This window comes from Aquarana catesbeiana, linkage group LG03 (assembly GCF_042186555.1).
Source record: "Aquarana catesbeiana isolate 2022-GZ linkage group LG03, ASM4218655v1, whole genome shotgun sequence".
In the NCBI taxonomy this organism is placed as follows: domain Eukaryota; kingdom Metazoa; phylum Chordata; class Amphibia; order Anura; family Ranidae; genus Aquarana; species Aquarana catesbeiana.
In genome coordinates, this window is record NC_133326.1 from 587,629,302 (window position 1) to 587,650,389 (window position 21,088).

A 21,088-nucleotide genomic window follows, 5' to 3' on the forward strand; every position below is an offset into this window, starting at 1 on the left:
CTGCCCATTCATTCCAATGAGCAGGGCGTTATATACAGCGCTCCCAAACCACCCCAAAGATGCTGCTTGCAGGACTTTTTGTAACGTCCCACAAGCACACCGCCCCAGTGTGAAAAGTCACAATGGAATGAATGGGAGGCGCTTTGCAGAGGCTATTTCTAGCGCTAAAGCGCCTGAAAACCGCCCCAGTGTGAAAGGTGTCTTTTGTAGGGAGATTTGTTTTACCTCTGTGTATCATCTGAGGCTGTTCACTTCACTGGGTATATGTGAGGGTTTACATCAACTTTAAGGCCCCTTTCACACTGGGGCGGTTTGCAGGCGTTATTGCGCTAAAAATACCGCCTGCAAACCGCCCCTAAACAGCCTCCGCTGTTTGTTCAGTGTGAAAGCCTGAGGGCTTTCACACTGAAACGGTGCGCTGGCAGGACGGTAAAAAAAGTCCTGTCAGCCGCATCTTTGGAGTGGTGAAGGAAACCGCTCCTGCCCATTGAAATCAATGGGACAGCGCGGCTATACCGCGGCAATACCGCGGCTATAGCCGCGCTGTACGAGCGGTTTTAACCCTTTTTCAGCCGCCAGCGGGGGTTAAAACCTCACCGCTAGCGGCCGAATACCGCCGCAAAAACGGCGCTGTTTTACCGCCGACGCCCCCACCGCCCCAGTGTGAAAAGGGCCTAAGCTTCAAGATGATCAAATCATCACTAGTGAGGCTGATTTACTGAGGAAATTGAGAATCTTCACTGAAAAGAATGTGTGACTACTCACTTCAATGATCCAATCATGTGAAAATCATCTGCACATGATTGGGTATTGAGGGCCGGTTCACACCACATGCAGTCCGTTTCTGCATCAAAAACGATTAGACAGTAGATTACATGGATTTCAGTGGCAAAGTTCACACCAATGCAGTGTGTTCTAAGACAGTCGACAAAAGTAGAACATGCTGCATTTTTTCTGCAAAGAAACTGCACTGGAATGTGACAAAACGCATAAAAAATGCACCGGGACACATCAAAAACGCACCAGAATGCATTACAGTAAAAAAAACAAACAAAAAAAAAACAGGGAACTGGAAAAAAAACAAAAAACAAGAGGGGGTAAAACACACTGGAACACCTAGAAAACACATCAAAAAGGCATCAGAGCGCAATAACAAATGCACATGCAGAAACGCTCCCAGATGCCTTCCGAATGCGTTGCAGTAACTGCTTTTCAGGTGACTGGGTAAATGAAAATTCACACTTTTTTTTTTCTAGGACCCATTTGCCCCAGAACGAGGTGCAGCAAAGGTGCGTTCTATGCCTGTTGCATGCACTGCACAAAAACATGCTGCTCTTGCGAGACACGCGTGGGTGCAAATTAATTAATGGTACTCAAAAATGATAAAACCACGTAGTACCGCAGTATGCATACAAACGCGTGTAAATGCAACTTGGTAAAAAAAAAAAAAAAACAATTATTATTATACAGGATTTATATAGTGCCAACAGTTTACGCAGCACTTTACAACTTGAGGGTAGATAGTACAAATACAATACACTTTAATACAGTAGGAATCATAGGGCCCTCTTCGTTTAAGCTTACAATCTAAGAGATTAAATGTATTTATTTATGTATTTCAGATACTTAGCTCTGACAGTTTACACAGCACTTTACATATACAGTATATTGTACATTCACATCACTACTTGCCCTCAAGGAGCTTACAATCTAAGGTCCCTATCTCACATTCATACATACACATACTAGTAGGGCCAATTTAGACAGGAGCCAATTAACCTATAAATGAAAAAAATATTCCTGCAAACGCACCAAAAACATGCAGGCAGAAACACATAGCGAACACAGAGTTTGCGGTGTAAATGAGCCTCATCTCATTGTGCGTACCTGTATAACTGTTGGTATAGCAATTAAGGATGAGCTCCGGCGTGTTCGCACAGCCCACGTGCAGAGCCCGCCAGGAAGTCAGCACTGCGCTGCGCTAATCACAGGCAGTGAGACATTGTCCCGATGCGCGGCTGCAGAGATCGGGAAATGTCTCACTGCCTGTGATTAGCGCAGCGCCGTGCTGACTTCCTGGCGGGCTCTGCACGTGGGCTGTGCGAACACGCCGGAGCTCATCCTTAGCCACCACACTGAACCACCAGCTATGCCACCCTAGACCACCAGGGAAATGCCAATCAGTGCCATGAAAAATGCCTGCCAGTGCCACCAGTGATGCCTATCAGTGAAATCTATCAGTGCCAGCCATTAATGCCCATCAGTGCCCTCTATCAGTGCCACCCATAAGTACCCATCAGTGCAGCTTTTCAGTGCCCATGAGTGTCGCCTATCAGTGCCCACCAGTGCCACCTATGAGTGCCCATAAGTGCCGCCTATCAATGCCCATCAGTGCCACATATCAGTGCTGCCCATCAGTGCAGCTTATCAGTGCCCATCAGTGAAGGAGAAAACTTACTTATTTACAAAATTTTATAACAAAAACAAAGAAAAACTTTTTTTTTCAACATTTTCGTTTTTTTTTTTATTTGTTTAGCAAAAAATAAAAACCGCAGAGGTGATCAAATACAACCAAATGAAAGCTCTATTTGTGGGAACAAAATGATAAAAATTTAGTTTGGGTACAGTGTAGCATGACCGCGCAATTGTCATTTAAAAAGTGATAGCACTGAAAATTAGCCTGGGCAGGAAGGTGTGAAAGTGCCCGGTATTGAAGTGGTTAAATATTATTTGTAACTCCTTGTATATGGAGGATTGTGTGCAGCATTTTCCTATTGTATCTAGTGTAGAAAAACATTGAGGTTTATGTACTAAAGGCAAATCCACTTTGCACTACACTTGGAGGTGCAGTCGCTGTAGATCTGAGGGGGACATGCAAGGAAAATAAAAAAACAACATTTTAGCTTGTACATGATTGAATGATAAAATCAGCAGAGCTTCCCCTCATTTCAGATCTTCCCCTCAGATTTAAACAGCGACTGCACTTCTAAGTGCAGAGTGGATTTGCCTTTAGTAAATAAACCCCAATGCATGAAAGCATCTCGGGGGGCCCAATGAATCCCCCACTTGTGGTCAGTAATCCAAGTCTGCAGATGCACAGGACAGACTGGACAAACCTTTACCAGGCAGAACCAGATAAAATTGAATAGAGACACCCAATCCAGGCAGTACTGTGAATTTTCTTCAATTTTCAGAGAAAAAGATTTGGGTTTATGTGGATGGTGAAGCACTATGTACTCAGCGGAGTTCCCCTTTAAGGTCATGACATAGTTAATCAGTTGTGACACCTGGCTGACATGTGACACACCCGGAAGGTGATGACGGAGGGCAGATCAGGTATCTCCTTCCTACTAATGATGAGATATTTAGGGTGGAGGTCTGTGTTTTGTACTTTGTATCATTTTCAGTGATATGAGTGGAAAGGTTACAATGTATCATTTTATCTGCAGTCTCCATCCCCCTCTGACCACAGATTGGGTGGTCTTGGCTCCCCTCTATTTTCCTGGGGCACGCAGCATATCAGGGATGGTCTGTGTATCACTTAGCAACTTTCCCACGTCCCCTGAAGTGTGACAAAGGCTGTCCTCCCCCTTCCTCCTCCCATCTTCTCCTCTCCCATGCACCACTATTTGAAAACTGCTTTCTCAGACAGATGCTGCTGGCAGCTCCCCCCTCCTCCTCCTCCTTTTCTTAGCATTGTCTGAAAGGGTGTACGCCTAACTGAGGCCCAGCCAGCCAATCGCAGCCAGGCTAAGACACCAGCGCCAGCTGTTATTGGTGGGTGGGAAGGGACACTGAGCCATCTATCACAGTGTGAATGTAGACTGCTCCACCATACACAGACTTCCCTTTATTGATGGGGAGAGGGAGAGCTGGGACCCCGGGCACATACATACAGGTCACGCTTTACCAGAGGGACAAGGTAAGCCAATTCCCCCCCCCATGAGCCCAGCACCATTTTATTTATCATTTTCCATTGTTACTTCCTTTTTATTTTTATTTGTCTTCATTAAACCCTGACATGTCAATTCTGTTATCCAGCAAAACTGTACGTAGAGAACGCCAACGCAACAGCCGCCAGGCCCTGCGGACTTGTAAAAGTTGGATGCTTCGACCTCTTTCGCAATCTGCAAGCTGGCCTGGCGACAAGGGTTAAATTTCGCTCGTTGGCTCGCTGGTCGATCGTTCTTTGGCATACATGTCAAATGCCTTATGAGGAGTTACACGGGCGGTATAGCTACTTCAGCTGTACTAATGCTTCAATGCATAAAGTTCTCAATATACCTTGTGTTAGGGTTGGCGCCTCATCCCTTTAAAACCAAACTCTTATAAATTAAAAAAGGTTCTTTGGCTGATTTAAGGTTGTGATTAAACTCACTTGGTGCATTATTGGCATTTAATTAGCCTCAGAGCCTGTGTAATTCATATGTGATCAGGTTTAAAGGGATGAGGTGGTAACCCTACCCTGTGTATGCAATACTGACATTTCGGTGTCCGCCATGGTATATGACAGTGATATTTCTCTGTAATGTTGAACATATGCCTGGCCTTGTATAGGAAGCTGTTCATGTATGCATCAGTGCATAAACTTCTCAGGGTCAGGTGTGGCTTGTGCGTGCATCACTGATATGTCAGTGTCCGCTGTGGTATATGGTGGTGATATTCCTCTGTAATAGTGAATATATGCCCAAGCTTATATAGGCAGGTGTTTATGTACTAATGATTCAGTGCATACTCTTCTCAGCTTCAATGTGCCTTGCGCCTGCATCTAGGGTTGCCATCTTATCCCTTTAAACCCGAACACATATTAATTACACAGGTTCTGTGGCTGATTAAGGTGGTAATTAAACACACTTAGTGCCTTATCTGCATTAAATTCGCCTCAGAACCTGTGTAATTTTAATATTTGTTTGGGTTTAAAGGGCTGATTTGCCAACCTTACCTGCATCATTGACATGTCAGAATCTGCCATGGTATGTGATGGCGATATTCCTCTGTAATAATAAATATATGCCTGAGCTTGTATCGGCAGGTTTTCATGTACTATTGTACTAATGCAGCAATGCATAAACTTCTCAGAGACCATGGGGTTTATTTACTAAAGGCAAATCCACTTTGCACTGAAAGTGCACTTGAAAGTGCAGTCGCTGTAGATCTGAGGGGAAGCTCTGAAATGAGGGGAAGCTCTGCTGATTTTATCATCCAATCGTGCGCATGCAAAAAATGCTGTTTTTTTTATTTTCCTTGTATGTCCCCCTCAGATCTACAGTGACTGCACCTCCAAGTGCACTTATAGTGCTAAGTGGATTTGCCTTTAGTAATGAAAACCCCTGTGCCTTGTGCATGGTAATGTCTGCCCTGTATAAGATGGCAATACTCCTTCTGTAATAGTGAGACGTAATCCTGAGCTGGTATAGACGGGTGATCCTGGGGTTTATTCTACATCTATACATAGAGGGGGCCCAGCCAGTCTGCTATGATTTCACTCCAAATTTCTGATTTTTAGTTGTAGAGGAGTCATAGTAACAATTAAACAATGATGTGACCCAGCTGGACAGACATCATAAGTGGTACTTTAATTGCGACCATCTTTATGGTAAAGCTGACTTGGAACATATGATTTAGTTTGCTAGGAGTGGGGTGTGTTTTATTTATGTAGGGTTATCCCTTGAAGGTCAGGAGTTAGGGATTTCCCTTAAAGGTTATAGGTCAGGAGGTGTGGCTTCCCTCCATCCAAGTGTGTTTGCCAAGTTACCCTAGTGTAGAAATACGGCTCCCATGCTTTATAAAACCTGGAGCTTAAATTAAAACTGAAGGCATTTTTTTCTTTTTTTATTCATTTTGTATAGAGTAATGCTGGCCATACATTATGCAATTTTCTTGTTCAACTTTCCTTGAGATTTACCCAAACCATATAATATGAGGTCAAACCTAAGCCCTTTCCCTTTGTATGCAATCAGGCAGGCCCTTGCACTACATAGTTGAAGGTAAATCTTAAAGGAAATTGAATAAAAAAATTGTATAGTGTATGGCCAGCCTAAGGAAGGGTTATAAAGGTCCCATTGGGGAGATTTCCCTTCACTTTCTGTCCCATAGCTACAACTGGAAGCTAGAGTGAACCCCTAATAGTTTACCTCCCAATGTTCCCAAATGGAAAGAGAAATCCTTATGTACAAAATGTGTAGGGAGAGGACACACCCCCTGCTATCCACAGAGTTACATGGACCATGTTGTAGGTTTAATTAATTTAACAATTAATAGGCAAAAATTGCTTATCTGGGGGACTGAACAAAAAAAAAAATGAATAGATGTCCCCATCCACACAAACAAGGTGGATGAAGGACCCACCCCACAAGGACATTGTATTCTGACAGTGGGACTTTCTGGTGTCAGACTACGCCGATCAGCAGCTGCAGCCACTGATTGACAAGAGGTGTCCAATATTTCCATTTAAAGCGGGGGTCCACCCACACCGCCAAAAAAAAAAAAAAAAAAAATATTAAAAGCCAGCAGCTACAAATACTGCAGCTGCTGACTTTTAATACATGCCCACTCACCTGTCCCAGGGTCCAGCGATGTCGGCAGGCGACGCCGAGAACCCGCTCGGTTCTCTGCAGCTGCCGCCGCCATCCTAGGTGAGGGAATCAGGAAGTGAAGCGTTGCGGCTTCACTTCCTGTTTCCCTACTGCGCATGCACGAGTCGCGCTGCGCATCGTAAGTGGTCCCCGCTCTCTCCTGGGAGCTGTGTGTTTCCCAGCAGACAGCGCGGTGGGGACGGGAAGAGGCGTAGACTCCCATGGGAGTCTATGCCGGAAGTGGGTGCAAATACCTATCTTAGACAGGTATCTGCACCCCCCTCCCCCCTGAAAGGTGCCAAATGTGACACCGGAGGGGGGGAGGGTTCCGAAAAGTGGAAGTTCCATTTTTGTGTGGAACTCCGCTTTAAACAGAAGTCTAACAAACCCGTCAAACAGGGATGGACACACACGGTCCCTGCTGCACCAGCTGAGTTTTGATCCATCTATGCCTAAAGCGGGATACACATTATACAATTTTTGTTGTTCAATTTCCTTTAGATATACCTTTTAACTATGTAGTTCAAGGGCCTGCCTGATTGCATACAATTTGAAAGTGTTTAGGTTTAACCTCGTATTTATCTGGTTTTGGTAAATCTAAAAAAAAAAAAGTTGTACAAGGAAGTTCTACTAAAATTGCATCGTTTGTAGCCTGCTTAACAGTAATTAACGTGGTTGTAAAGGCATACTTTTTTTTTTTTCTTTAAAATAATAAACATATTATACTTACCTGCTCCTGATATTGCAGAGAGTGGCCCCTTACCTCCTTTCTAGTGTCCCCTGCCAGCGCTGTCTGCTCCTCTTCTCCAAGTGCCCCCTCGGCAAGGTTTGCTATGGGGGCACTCATATGGGTGTGCTCTCGAGCCAGGCCGGGTGCATCCATAGACACCCCCCCCCCCCCCACTTCCCCCCCCAGGATATTGATTCACAGCAGCTAGAGCCAGCTGGGACAATTTGGAGGTATGCTGGTAGTCACCAGAACTGAGAGTCCTCATTGGAAGATTACCCCTCTATTTCTATTCTGGTTACCATTCAAAATTAGATTTCTCTTTTACTTTCACTTTCAATGAGAACGGTAAACATAACAGATAGCGAGAACAAATCAAATTTAAACTTGTGTCCGGGTTTTAGGCGGACTGAAACCCAGACACATTATTCAGACCAGGCTGTGGCTCCCCAAGTAACCCAGATAGTCACACACAAATCTGTTGCCACCAGGCAGCTGCGGACAGCTGTCTGGGGGGCAGGTCTGGCATCACTGGGGGGGCAGGGTGATGATTTAAGCAAGAGCAATTGGCCACACCCACTGTTCGCTGCAGCACGCTATGCGCACAGCATTACTACTCTCCTTGGGTCACCCATAGGTGTCCCAGGCCGCTAAAGTGTTGGGGTTCGGCTTGAAGAAAAGGTGGCAACCCTTAGGCTCCTTTCAAATGGAGCAAATCCATCCAAGCAGGATCTGCCTGATCAGCAGGGGATCTCTCTGCTGAGCAGGCGGATGACAGGTCCGTGTCCGTTCCACTATATAAAGCAGACACGGACATAGCCCACTCACATCTATAGGGCTGTCGGATGGAAACAGACTGCATGTCCGTTTCCATCCGATTGTCATCCGATCTGCTGGACGGATGGGGAACGTATTGCCATTCGTCTATTTTTTAGGGGATTTTATCAGATCGGATGCCCAGCGGGTGTCAGTGGACACATATCCGCCGCCCCATAGATTTCAATGAGTGGTCCGATCGGGCCCGCCTGAAAAATGGACATGTGGACCCAATCGGTCCACTGGTGTGAAAGGTGCCTAACGGAGACACCAACAGCAATAAAAACCTGACCGGTGTTCTAAACCCACCCCACTCTATCCAAAACTAAAAAAAAAAGTTTTGCCTAAAGGAAAAACGTATCTGTTGTTCACAGCAATCAATCCCGTGGTAGTTTTCATGTTCCCACCAGCACAAGAAGGATGGCACATGTGATTCGATCTGATGTTGTAAATACCCTGAAAATTCTTTGCTGCATTTGGTAACCAGGGACTTTATGCATGTTTTGTTTCCAAGGGAAGTCTTTCTGCTTCCAACTTTGCAAAAAGAAAAAAAATTTTTTTACTAGGGGTAAAAGCAATTTTTAATTTATAAATTTGAATTATACGCTAAAGCACCTGCAAATTCTGTTGCACTTTACATAGTCTTAGTGTATACACCATGTCTTAATGAAGCTGCTAACAATCCAACTGTCAGAGTTGCTTCTGGGAGGAAGTGGCCAAACAGTTTGTGATGCTGTGCTAGCGGCAAACAGGTTGACAGATGAAAAATAGTTGTGGAATGACCTTATCAGTGTACTGCAGCTCATTAATTGACCAATCAGCCAGCTGGGGGGTGTGTTCAGATATTGCTATAACTGCAGTGTAAAGCTGCCCATACATGGATTGAAAAATTTGGCCGGTTCAGCATGGACTGGCCAACCTTCGATCCATGTGTGGCCACTGCAGTTGAACATAAATCAGTCTACTGATTAGACTTCTGTTCAACCGCCCTGTCAGATGAAAGCTGCTCAATCAACGCTCCCCGCTGTCTGAATACAATCGTGCAACAGGGAGGATTCCCTCCACCTCGAATGTGTGTATGGGAAAGACTTGGTTCAGTTGTTTTTGTTCAACCCGCTGTTGAATGAAAAAATTGACCCATGGATGGCCAGCAGAAGTCTAACAGCTGGTAGGGATTCTTGGATCACAAGACTGGCTGCAGAGAGCTTCAATTCCTTAGACAAGTAAAACAAAGCCCAATTTATATACAGTCCTGCTCAAAGTTTGCATACCCTGGCAGAAATTGTGCAAATTTTGGCTTTAATATTGAAAATATGACTGATCATGCCAAAAAACGGTCCTTTATTTAACCGCTTGCCGCCCGCCCCGCCGTCAAATGACAGCGGGGCAGTGCAGCTCTTGTTCTAGGACGCCGTCATATGATGGCATCCCAGAACGGCCACTCTCGCGCGCCCACAGTCCAGAGACCTGCGTAACAAGGTAACAAAACTTTAGAAAGATGGAAAAGGATAGCCAAAGCTTTGAATATGCCAGTCAGTACTGTTTAATCACTTATTAAGAAGTGGAAAATTAGGGGCTCTTTTGATACCAAAATCAAGTAGACCAAGAAAGATTGCAGCCACAACTGGCAGAAGACTTGCTCAGGATACAAAGAAAAACCCACAGGTAACTGCAGGAGAAATACAGGCTGCTCTCCAAAAAGATGGTGTGGTTCTTTTTAAGGAACACAATTCAACGATACTTGAACAAAAAAGAGCTCCAGAAGGAAGCCTTTACTGCGCCAATACCACAAAAAGCCAATGAGGCATGTCAAGGTGTTGTTGGGCATATTGTAACCAGGCTTTTTTGTGGAACTTGTACAGTAAATGCTTCTTTCTGGAAACTTGACCACGCAGCTCTTTTTTATTCAAGTATCATCGTATTGTGCTCCTTAAAAACAACCACACCATCTTTTTCCAGAGCAGCCTGTATTTCTCCTGAGGTTACCTGTGGGTTTTTATTTGTATCCCGAACAGTTCCTGTGGCAGTTGTGGCTGAAATCTTTCTTGATCTACCTGACCTCGGCTTGGTATCAAGAGATCCCCAAATTTTTCACTTAAGTGATTAAACAGTACTGACTGGCATATTCAAGGCTTTGGATATCTTTTTATATCCTTTTCCAGGTTTGTAAAGTTTCATTACCTTGTTACGCAGGTCTTTTGACTGTTCTTTTCTACCCCCTCATGGCCTCGTGTCTAGCCTGCTTAGTGCATCCATGTGAGTGCTAACAAACTCATTGACTATTTATACACAGACACTAATTGTGAATTACAAAGCTACAAATGTGGGAAATGAACTTTTAATTGCAATTTTAACCTGTGTGTGCCACCTTCTGTGTCTGTACCAAGGTCAAACATTCCAGGGTATGTAAAAATTTTTATCAGGGCAATTTGGGTGATTTCTGTTATCATTATGATTTAAAAAGGATCCAAAAAACTATGTGATCATAAATGGCTTCATGTGATTGCTATCCTTAACCACTTCCCGACCGCCTCCTGTAGATATACGTCGGCAGAATGGCACGGCTGCGCAAAGTAACGAACCTATACGTTACTTTGAATTTGCCGCCACGAGCTCCGTGAGTCGGGTCGTGGGTCCTGCGGACTCGATCGCATAGCCGCGATCGCCTCACGGAGAGGACGAATGGGGAGATGCTGAAAACCAGGGGGCGGGGGTTGAAGTTACATCAGTAAGGAGAGTTCTGAGACCTGATTGGAGGGAAGGGCCACACCCCTTTCACACAGGGTTGTCAGGCTGTCAATCAGCTGAAGGTCTCTGCCCTGTCACCTTTTTTTCTTTTGGTGTCAGGAAAACTTGTCAGAAGTTAATCATGCTGATAGCAGAGGAATGGTGCTGCAGACAGACATGACGCTTGGTGCTCTGAATTGAGACACATATGCACTATAGAGGGATGTGCTTTGTTCAAGTTTCATGCGGTTTATAACCACTTTAAGTCATTATTAGCACACTGTCCACACAGCCCCTTACGCCACAGAGCTTTGCGATTGACCCTCAGTAATGGAGCTCATAAGATTAGAGATGTGGAAAGGAGGGGACTTTGAGCAGCGTTTCTCAACCTTTTTTAACCATATTAAAATCACATCTACAACTCAAGTACATTAGTGTAATCAGTAAATTTATGGATGTGATTAAAAAAGACACGTGGCATACATTGAGTGTTTGATGCCCAAGGTAGATCATTTTTCAGCACCTGCTGCTCTACAGGATAAAATATTTTTTTTAGTAACGATCACAAAATGAATATGAAATTTATATGAAATATAATGTCAGAAGTTACTCAGACCATCTGTCTTACATTGGTGGTAATTGAGGAAATGCCTCCTTGCATTGGTTTTCAATGAAGGGTCCAGTTACATGTCGGAGAGAGATGTGTCTTCTCGCATCTATACTTCAAGAGAGAATGTCCCTCACAGTGAAGATAAGTTGAGATAATGTACTATTTCACAGGGGGGGGGGGGGGGGTCGGTGGGAAGAATGCCATCCTTCGGCAGCTAAAAAAGGTCACTGGTGTCATAGCACTTGCTCTTCCTATTGACATTGGCCCTCAAACTATGTAGGTACCATCAAGTGAGAGGCCAACCAACCATTGTTCCAGGAACCCCTAGTAACCTCTGGATGAACCCTGCTTAAGTATGGCTGCCTTATAGTCTTCTTACATACTGTAGTTCCTCCTATTTCCTGGGTCCTCTTGTTTTACAGGGCCCATGTGTAGAAGTACAGGCCGTAGAGGAAATATGTGTTCCTGAAACCAAAAGTAGAAAGGGAAGTGAAAACAACAAGGCATTAGGCAGATAACATCAGAAAACCGATCAGTAGATGTTTGTAGTAACAGTATTCATTGTGGTTATCAACTTCTCTTTTTCTTCCATTGCGGGAAGGCACACCAAACTACTTCATACAATGGTGTTTCTTGTGATTTGCTTTTTATTGTATCGTACCTTTTTTCTCTTTTAAACCATGTTGTAAAGCAGATAATTCTGTATTGCTGTGTCTTTGGAATATGTAAAAAAATATTAGACATTACTGCTGTATGAAGTATATTGTGAATGAAGCCTAATATGAGCTGTAACTGGTAAAATGAGGTTTCGCTCGTTCCCTTTCCTAAGCTCATTTTTCTCCCTGGTGTACATAATATCATATTATTATGTGTATATGTGAAACACAGAAGTGATGGGACAGGTTTTGACGAGGGCATTCCATTATCACAAATGTTACTATACTAACAATCTGTTACTATTCCTTCAAAACAAGAGATTGAGTACAGAAAAGCCACTTGATATAGGCCCCTTTCCCACGGGCGTCATCCATTCAGTGACATTTTTTTGCTAAGAAAAAACTGATGAAAATAGATTCAGATGATCAGTTTGCACATCTGTCTTCAGTTCAGTTCCGCTTTTCATCAGTCTACATCCTTTTTGCATCAGTTCTTTTAGTTGTTGCCAAACCCGGGAAGAGGCGACAATTTGTATAAAAAAAAAAATTGCCTAAAACTGCCTCTTGCACACCGCAGCTTGAAAAAGTTCAGCACACCTTTCTCTTTTGTTTTCTCTTCTTTTCTCTTCTTTTCTCTTCTTTTCTCTTCTTTTCTCTTCTTTTCTCTTCTTTTCTTTTCTTTTCTTTTCTCTTCTTTTCTTTTCTCTTCTTTTCTTTTCTCTTCTTTTCTTTTCTCTTCTTTTCTTTTCTCTTCTTTTCTTTTCTCTTCTTTTCTTTTCTCTTCTTTTCTTTTCTCTTCTTTTCTCTTCTTTTCTCTTCTTTCTTTCCGTGTAAACAAGCGTCATGTATTCTTCAGTTAAAATTTTCTTTTAAAAAAAAATCTGCGTTTTTGCTCAGTAATTATACGCCGCATTTGCGCTCAAATTCACACAGAATTGTCCATTATCATTTTCAACGTGAGCACAAGCTTCCTCGCATGCGTGAAAATTGCGTAAAAACTCATGCGCAAAAATGCTCAAATACATTAAAAAAAAAGTCTGAAAAAGTAGATGCTCAAACAGGAGTATCGTGTAAAAGAGGCCTAATGGACATAAGTGGAACGGATATAAATGGACAGCATACGTTTACATACATTCCGTTTCAACAGATCTGGTGAGTGGCTGTTAAAAAATAAAAAATAAATAAAAATGCGGTTGTAAACAGATGATCATCCAGTTTCATCCATAAAAATTAATTGCTGTCCATTTTTCATTGCTCACTAAACAGATGAAACTGACAGATGGAACGCTGGCCCGCGTGAAAAGAAGCCTAAAGCCAAAACTTTTTTTTTTTATTTATTTACTTTTATTTTATTTTGGATTGAGTATATGGAATGGTTTAAACCTCTGTCAGGATTTTGTTTTGCTGTTTGTCCCATTGAGAAGATTTTCCTTCACTTTCCCTTCCTGTTCTTACAGTATTAAAGAGAAATCCCAGGTATGAATATTTTATACATAGTTACATTAGTCCAGCTTGGACCAATGTAACTATGTATATACCATACCTGGCCAATGCCAGGTATGACTGCTCAGCATGGGCACCATTCGGGGAATACATTTTTCTGAATGAGTGCAGTGTTCTCTGATTAGCCAAAGTGCAAGGGTGAGATTACGCTCTCCACTTTGTCCAATCAGAGATTCATTTGCATTTATTCAGAAAATCCTAAGCATTCTCATAATGGCGCCCATGTCAAGTAATTGACCTCCTGCCTTCACAATGTAGCAGGGCAGCTGTTCGCCACGAAACATACGGTAATTACATAATAGGTAAGGCTGAAAAAAAGACAATAGTCCATCCAGTTCAACCTGTGTAGGTGTACATGTGTCAGTGCCTATAATCATTTCCCATATCCCTGTATGTTGTGTTTTTTAAGATGTACATCCAAAGAGTCTTTTAAAATTATCCATACTCCCTGCAGCCACCACCAATTGTGGGAGAGAGTTCCACATCCTTATTGCCCTGACAGAGAAGAACCCCTTACGCAGTTTGAGGTTAAAGCATTTCTCCAGTCTCAATGTGTGGCCCCCTGTCCCCCATACACTCCCTACAACTGAATAGTCTTTTTCCTATACTGGGATAACCATTGAGATATTTGTAGATCGCTATCATGTCCCCCATCAATCATCGCTTCTCCAGGAAGAATACATTTAAGCAAGTGGAGATCACTGGTGTAGCGGTGTATACTTCAGTGATTTTCCAGCTTCCAAAGACATCGGCCAGGTATTGTATATACATAATTACATTGGTCTAAGCTGGACCAATGTAACCATTTATAAAATTCCCATACCTATCTAGCGCTACCCCAGTAGAAGCCGCTGGAGATTGGGCCTATTTCCCCCACAGCCAGGAACATGGTATTTTCCACACTTTTCCTCAGGCTGAACAAACAGTAGATGTTTTGTTTTTGGTGTTTTTATTTAGGGAACGATGAACTTGGATAGGAACGGGACTTTGTGACTGAACTTAGTGCAGCCAGGTGCAGTGCAAAACAGCCAGGCACTGTGCTACTACCATATGTACTTTTACTACAACTACTTTCACCACCACTAGTGGAAACACAGGACATTGCATCCCACAGCTATGCAATACAGTTTGCAACCTTCTACAGAGCAGCCAGAAATTTAGCAGTCTTCAATTCTGTACAAAGTGGTTTACCAATGGTTAACTTGCATAACTCTTGGCTGCACCTGGTCCTGACTTGTGAGGTATTGCACTCCATTGTTACTATTCTTGTAAAGGTGGCTAGATTAAGTACTGTACTCACTAAGTCCCACATATGGAGCTTCCTGACCCCAGATCTCCTGTGTCTCTCTCCTCTACGCTGGCTCAGGCTGACTCCTGCTCTGGTGGGTCCTCAGATAAGCCTAGCTGAGACCTTTAAAGCTGAACTAGACTGCTGAGGCTACTCTCCGTCTCCTTCTCTCTGCCTCAGGGGCAGAGCCCCCAGCACAGGGGGTCACTTCCAGATGGCTTGACCCTGGACTCTGCTCTCAGACTTCCAGGCATCAGAGTGTTTACAGGCTTTCCCTCCACCTTCTGGGCATGCCCCCCCCTAGGGGTTGGCTGGAGACCCATAAATATTCTGGCCGATTTCCCCCCCCCACTATACTTCTAAAAACACTCTAGAAGACAGGGGTAAACAGCAGATAAGCAACCTGACACAATTAACCCCATGTTCCTCTGCCTACAGAGGAGCCAACTAAATTAACCTTCCAGCTAGCAGACTAGGAGAATGCTACATCTGGAATACTTCTTTAAGCCTAGGTTCACACTGACAGTGGGAATGAAATCGTGGGAGTTCAGCTGGACTCACACAATTGCATTCCAGCATGTCAGTCCCGACTTCGGGGGCGATTTCAGAGATATCTATGCAGTTGTCTATAGAAATCGCACCCCGAAGTTGCCAAAAGTGGTACAGAAATTACTTTTGTGAATCGGCACTGCAAATGCGGCGTGGCACAGATTTGGACGGTGCCAATCCCGATTTGGATTGCGATTTAACATGCTAAATCGCTCCAATGTGACCCAGGGCTAAGTTAAATGAGATGCCACCAAAGGAAGGGAAAACCTGTGTTAGTCATCACTAGCAAAGGTGCTCCTATCGGAAGATTTTCCCCTATTCCTGCTTTAGTGACAACTCCAAAATTGGATTTTTCTGAACTTTCATTCCTGGTGACCATGATCAATAGACGAAAAAAGGGAGGGTGAATCTTCTCAACAGGGATGTTTCAGAAGTAAATACCAGACAAGAGTTATGATTCTTTCCTAGTCTATCCAAAACAAAAATAATGTTCGCTTTAGATATACTTAGTATTTTGTATACAGTATTAGCAGAATACAATAGACTACAAAAACCCAATTAAAGAACTCAGTTTTAAATAAAAAAGGGATAATGGTAACAGTTGAAAGTTCTAGGCCTGTCACCTTCATCTATCTTCATTGCTCAGTGAGTCACTGACCTGGAACAAACAAGGGCATATTGGGTATCGGATATGTGCTTGTTCAGTTGTTGACTCTGAGTAGTGAAGTAAGGATAAGCCCCAGAGCATGTCCAAAGTGACAGCTCCTGAATTTCTATCCTAAGGCTAGTAGATGCTGGCACAACTAAAATCATCCAGACGTCACTTCTTTCCTTTGCACCAGGACAGCAACATACAGTGTATGCATATTCCAACCCTGACAGGTCATTTTTTGCGGCTTGTGTACAATTGAGGACATTTCCCTTCACTTCCTGTCCCAAAAAACACCAACCGGAACTTATAGGAAATGTCCCCTATTACAGTTGTCCCCAGAACAGGTGTCCTCATTGGAAGATTTTTTGTTCTGGGGACAGCTCTAAAATTTTGGATTTTATCTCTCTCCAGTTCTGTTTTAGTGACAATGGTCACCATGGAGATACAGTAGTAATTCTCCAATGGGGACACAGACAATAAAAAAACTTGACATTGGGTGCATCCTTCCCCACTCTAATAAAAAAAAATGCTGGAGATACACTTAAAGTGGTTGTTAAGCCACAATCTCATCTTTATATCATCCCCTCTGTCAGAAAGCTGCATCCTAGTGCCTGTGCTTTACTAAACAAAAAAACAGAAATCTGTTTTTTCTTTTTTTTTTTTTTTTTTTTTTATCGTATTCCAGCATCACATGACTCCAGGCTCTCAGCTCTCCCTGTCTGATATCTCCAGTGGGTGTGGCTGCTGGTGTCAGCCGGGGGAGGAGAGGAGCAGAGAGCCTGGAGTCATGTGATCGCCGGAAGACACTGTTAAAACAGATTATATATATATATATATATCTCTCTCTCTCTCTCTCTATATATATATATATATATATATATATATATATATATATATATATATATATATATATATATATATATATATATATATATATATATATATATATATATATATATATATATATATATTTTAATATAATATATATAATAAAACCTAGGCACCAGGACTCAGCTTTTTACGTTACAGAGGGGATGATATACAGATCAGTTAGTTTTGAAGCAGTGGGGAAAGGAGCAGATCAGCCATAGTGAGAGACAGGCAGGGAGGGAAGGAAGGGGGGAAGGAGGAGGACAGAGGGAGACACAGGAGAGCAGTGTCAGGGCTCAGCAGCCCTGATATATGGTGGTCAGTGTGCAGAGGTGAGGGTAGAAACTGGCAGGATCAACCAGGTATTTCAGGTGATAGAGGGGGCCAAATGACACATCACAAGTACTGTACTTTATAACATGCTTTAAAGGAACAGGATGCTTATTTTTATTTTTTGGGTTAACAAACGCTTTAAGGGTAGCATGGTGGCCAAGTGTGTATTGCAGTACTGGGATCCTATGTTTAATATTCCCCAGGATTGTGTTCTGAATAGGGTGTATATGTGGTCTGTTCTCCATTTTCCTTCCATACTAGAGAGAAGTGGCCAAAATCAGAATTTGTGGATAGCGGAGGCACTGACACAGGAAAATATACAATTTGTTTCCAGATAAAATGCTGTAGCTTTATTAGTCTTCTTTCAGAATTGCACAACCGCTTACCGCCCTCTGAAAAGTAATCCTCTGTCTATTGCTTTTCAGACAGGGGTATAGCAATAGCTGACAGGCGTTCAGGAGACTCTACTGCTGCCTGAACTTAATGGGCAAGTTTGACAGGCGGTGCGACCTGTCAAATGCAAGTTAAAATTTCTGTGGCCGGGGAGGTAAAGCATTATTGGCTCAGCATGGATACAGCCCTGTCCAGCTTTATTGTTACAATCTGAGTGGACAGGTGCCCACTGCAGTCTATAGATGCGAAAATGTGTGACTGCACCAAAGAAGCTCATGCTTTTTCCAACTTTGAATGACAAGCTTCCAGAGACTTGAAGCTCAGGTGTGAATGGGTACCACTGAATATATAGGGAATCTTTATGAGCATTGAAGCGCTTTGGGAAACACACTTCAGATCGTTCAGGTATGAACACAGGCCAGTTATAAAAGACGCAAAATACAGCCCTGTAATCATAAATACATTATTGGATTTGTTTTCAATGGCAAACAGTTGTATGCACATGCATTTCATTTGACTTGGTATCAGCCTCCTGCAGTCCCTGTACAGCACAGCTCAGATGGGGGGGGGAAGTGAAGCAGCACAGAGAAGCAATCGGGTCCATTGTATTGCAAGGAGCCATACTGATAAGAGGAGAGAGCAAAGTGACAGAGGTGTAAGTTAATTGGTGTGGTTCTTCTCCATTCACTGTCTATTCAGAAGGTGGAGTTGGGAGGAGTAAAAGTTAAAACTTCAGAAGAAAGATTATGACCTCACCTCTAATAGTCAGGGCTGGGCTATGTGTACATCTTGGTACTGGATAGACCTACAAATCCTAATGGTAGGTAACCAGTTCATATATGAATTTCATGTGTGTATTAAAGCTGTTTGCCTTTGCCTGAAGTTTAGCTTTAAAGTAAAGGTTTACGTTTAGTTATTTTATTTATATCAGCACAAGGGACAGTACCTCACTGAATGAGAAGTGTCCCTTGTGCTGGTGGCTGCTCTGCTTGGTGAAATCTTTCATTCTCTGCTCCCTTTCCCTGCAGCTGTGATATTCCAGTACTACAAGGGCTAATTCAAGCTGGTGCACCTGTCATAGGCACTCCTCCTCCTCCATTCATAAAAGGAGGAGGCTGATCTTTCATTCATCCACCCGTCCTCCATTCATAGAGCACTTTTCATTGCGGGAAACAATAGTACAGTTTCTGTAAATGGAGAAGGGAGGCAGAAATTGCGGGCATAGGAAGCACTTTCGATGAGTTGCTTGTAACCTCTAGCAACCCAATCAGTGAGTGGTGATGGTGTGCAGTAACCTCTAGCAACCAATCAGTGAACAGTAGTGATCTGCTGTAATCTCTCACAACATATCGGTGAGCGGTAAGGATAGGCTGTAATCTTTGGCAACCAATTTCAATCGCTGTGTGATCTGCTGCAGAAAACTGATTTTGAGCCTCCCTGCTATTTTCGTGTATGTCTCAGAATGTGGTGGTTGGGGGGGGGGGGGGGGGGGGGGGGGGGGGGGGAACTGTTTGCCCAAGGTCCAATCACTATTAAAGATGGCCCTGGATGAGAGTCTGCCCAAAGAGGATCCCTCTGGTGTTCCTCCAGTCTATTTCCCCATGTGTATGGTGATATTCAAGTGGACTATTTTTAAAGTGGATGTAAACCCTCCATATACCCAGTGAAGTGAACAGCCAAAGATGATACACAGAGATAAAACGAAACAAATCTCCCTACATAAGTTTTACATGTATATCTGCTGTCTTCATCTTTAGATACTGTTTAGAAAGTGCCCTTCCTGTTAGGATTTTGTTCTCTTCCTGGTTATCATTGCAGAGAATTGTGGGCCCACAGCCAAGACAGCTGATTGGAGGAAAGGCACACACCCCCTCTCCTCATAGGTAGAGACTCTCATTTCTCTCCATTGTATCGTTCAGGGCTCTGCTTATCTATTTATAACAACCTTCCTTAACTGAAAACTCCAGCTGGTTTTATCCTATGTGACAGAAAACTCGTCAGGCTGATAACAGAGGAACGCAGCAAGAGAAAGCTACAAGACACAGGGCTTTGGAGAGAGATCACAAAACACTGCAGATCTTTGTGCCCAGCTCAAATTTCATTAATCGGGTTTACATTCACTTTAAGCGTGGTTGATTCCTTTTGCTTAAGTGGTTAACGAATTGGGGTAAGAGTCAGTGTGAACTTTTTCCTCTTGGTGACGGATCCTTCTCGGCACTTTCCTTTTGTGGACTTACACCCATGGGACTGTTTACATGGAGATGTTTCATTATTTTATTATTGGAACTTTTTCTTGCTTTTAGTGCTGCACTTGTGATGTATGTCTTTTAATTTTAGGGATTATGGCTTACAGATAGTGAAAATTCAGTATCTCAGATAATAAGAATATTACAGAAGACCAATAAGAAAAGCTTTTAATACAGAAATGTTGGCTTACTGAAAAGTATGTCCATGTACAGCAGGGGTCACCAACATGCGGGCCGCTAAATGTCTGGTCCACAGTGGCGTCGGGAGGGGGGCTGACTGGGGCCATAGCCCAGAGTGGGCCCCCAAAAAGCCCCGGGTCTGGTATTGGTTATTTACAATTATTAGTCCCAAGGCCTGGGGTTGGCCAGAACTTGGGGCTATACAGGGCCAGACTAGCCAGCATGGCCGAGTGACATATGAAGTTCCGCCTCCTGGACAAGCTGCTATGATGGACGTCACACTGGTCCAATACCGAGATGTGTGACGTCCATCATAGGAGCCGGTCCAGGAGGCGGGACTTAGTTTGACACTGCGGCCGCGCCGGGTAAGCGGAAGATCCCCCGCTCTGTGTAAACCAGCGGCTCACCTCTCTCCATGCACTGGCGAGGCTGCATTGATGGGCACTGACGAGGCTGAGCAGATGGGCACTGGTGAGGCTGAGCTTATGGGCACTGGTGAGGTTGCATTGATGTTCATTGGTGAGGCTGCGTTGATGGGCACTGATCAGGCTGCATTGATGGGCACTGGTGAGGCTGAGCTGATGGGCACTGATCAGGCTGCACTGGTGACACTGCATTGATGGCACTGATCAGCCAGTTGAAGTGAGCCCTCAGCCCTGGGCTGTGTAATGTGCAGGGGGGCTGTGTGATGTAAAGGGGTCCAGAGGTGCAGGAGCTGTGTAATGTTATCTTCATTTATTAGCAGGTGAATGCGGCCCTCCATGCATTCACATACATTGAATCCGGCCCTTAAGTGGAAAAAGGTTGCTGACTCCTGATGTACAGTATAGTATGCACTCAATACTTGGTTTTGGCTCCTTTTTGCATGAATTACTGCATCAATGCGGCGTGGAATGGAGGTGATCAGCCTGTGGCACTGCTGAGGTGGTATGTAAGCCCAGGTTGCGTTGATAGCAGCCTTCA

The 21,088-nt window shown here is 43.6% G+C and overlaps 1 protein-coding gene across 1 annotated transcript in view; it reads left to right on the forward strand.

The window, feature by feature from the left end:
• The first annotated feature begins 3,783 nt into the window (after positions 1-3,783).
• RASSF2 (Ras association domain family member 2) overlaps positions 3,784-21,088 on the forward strand; it is an 89,834-nt gene continuing 72,529 nt past the window's right edge. Inside the window, exon 1 of the mRNA XM_073622044.1 lies at positions 3,784-3,922. The gene's annotated coding sequence lies outside the window, so the exon portion shown is untranslated. The remainder of the gene's footprint in view (positions 3,923-21,088) is intronic.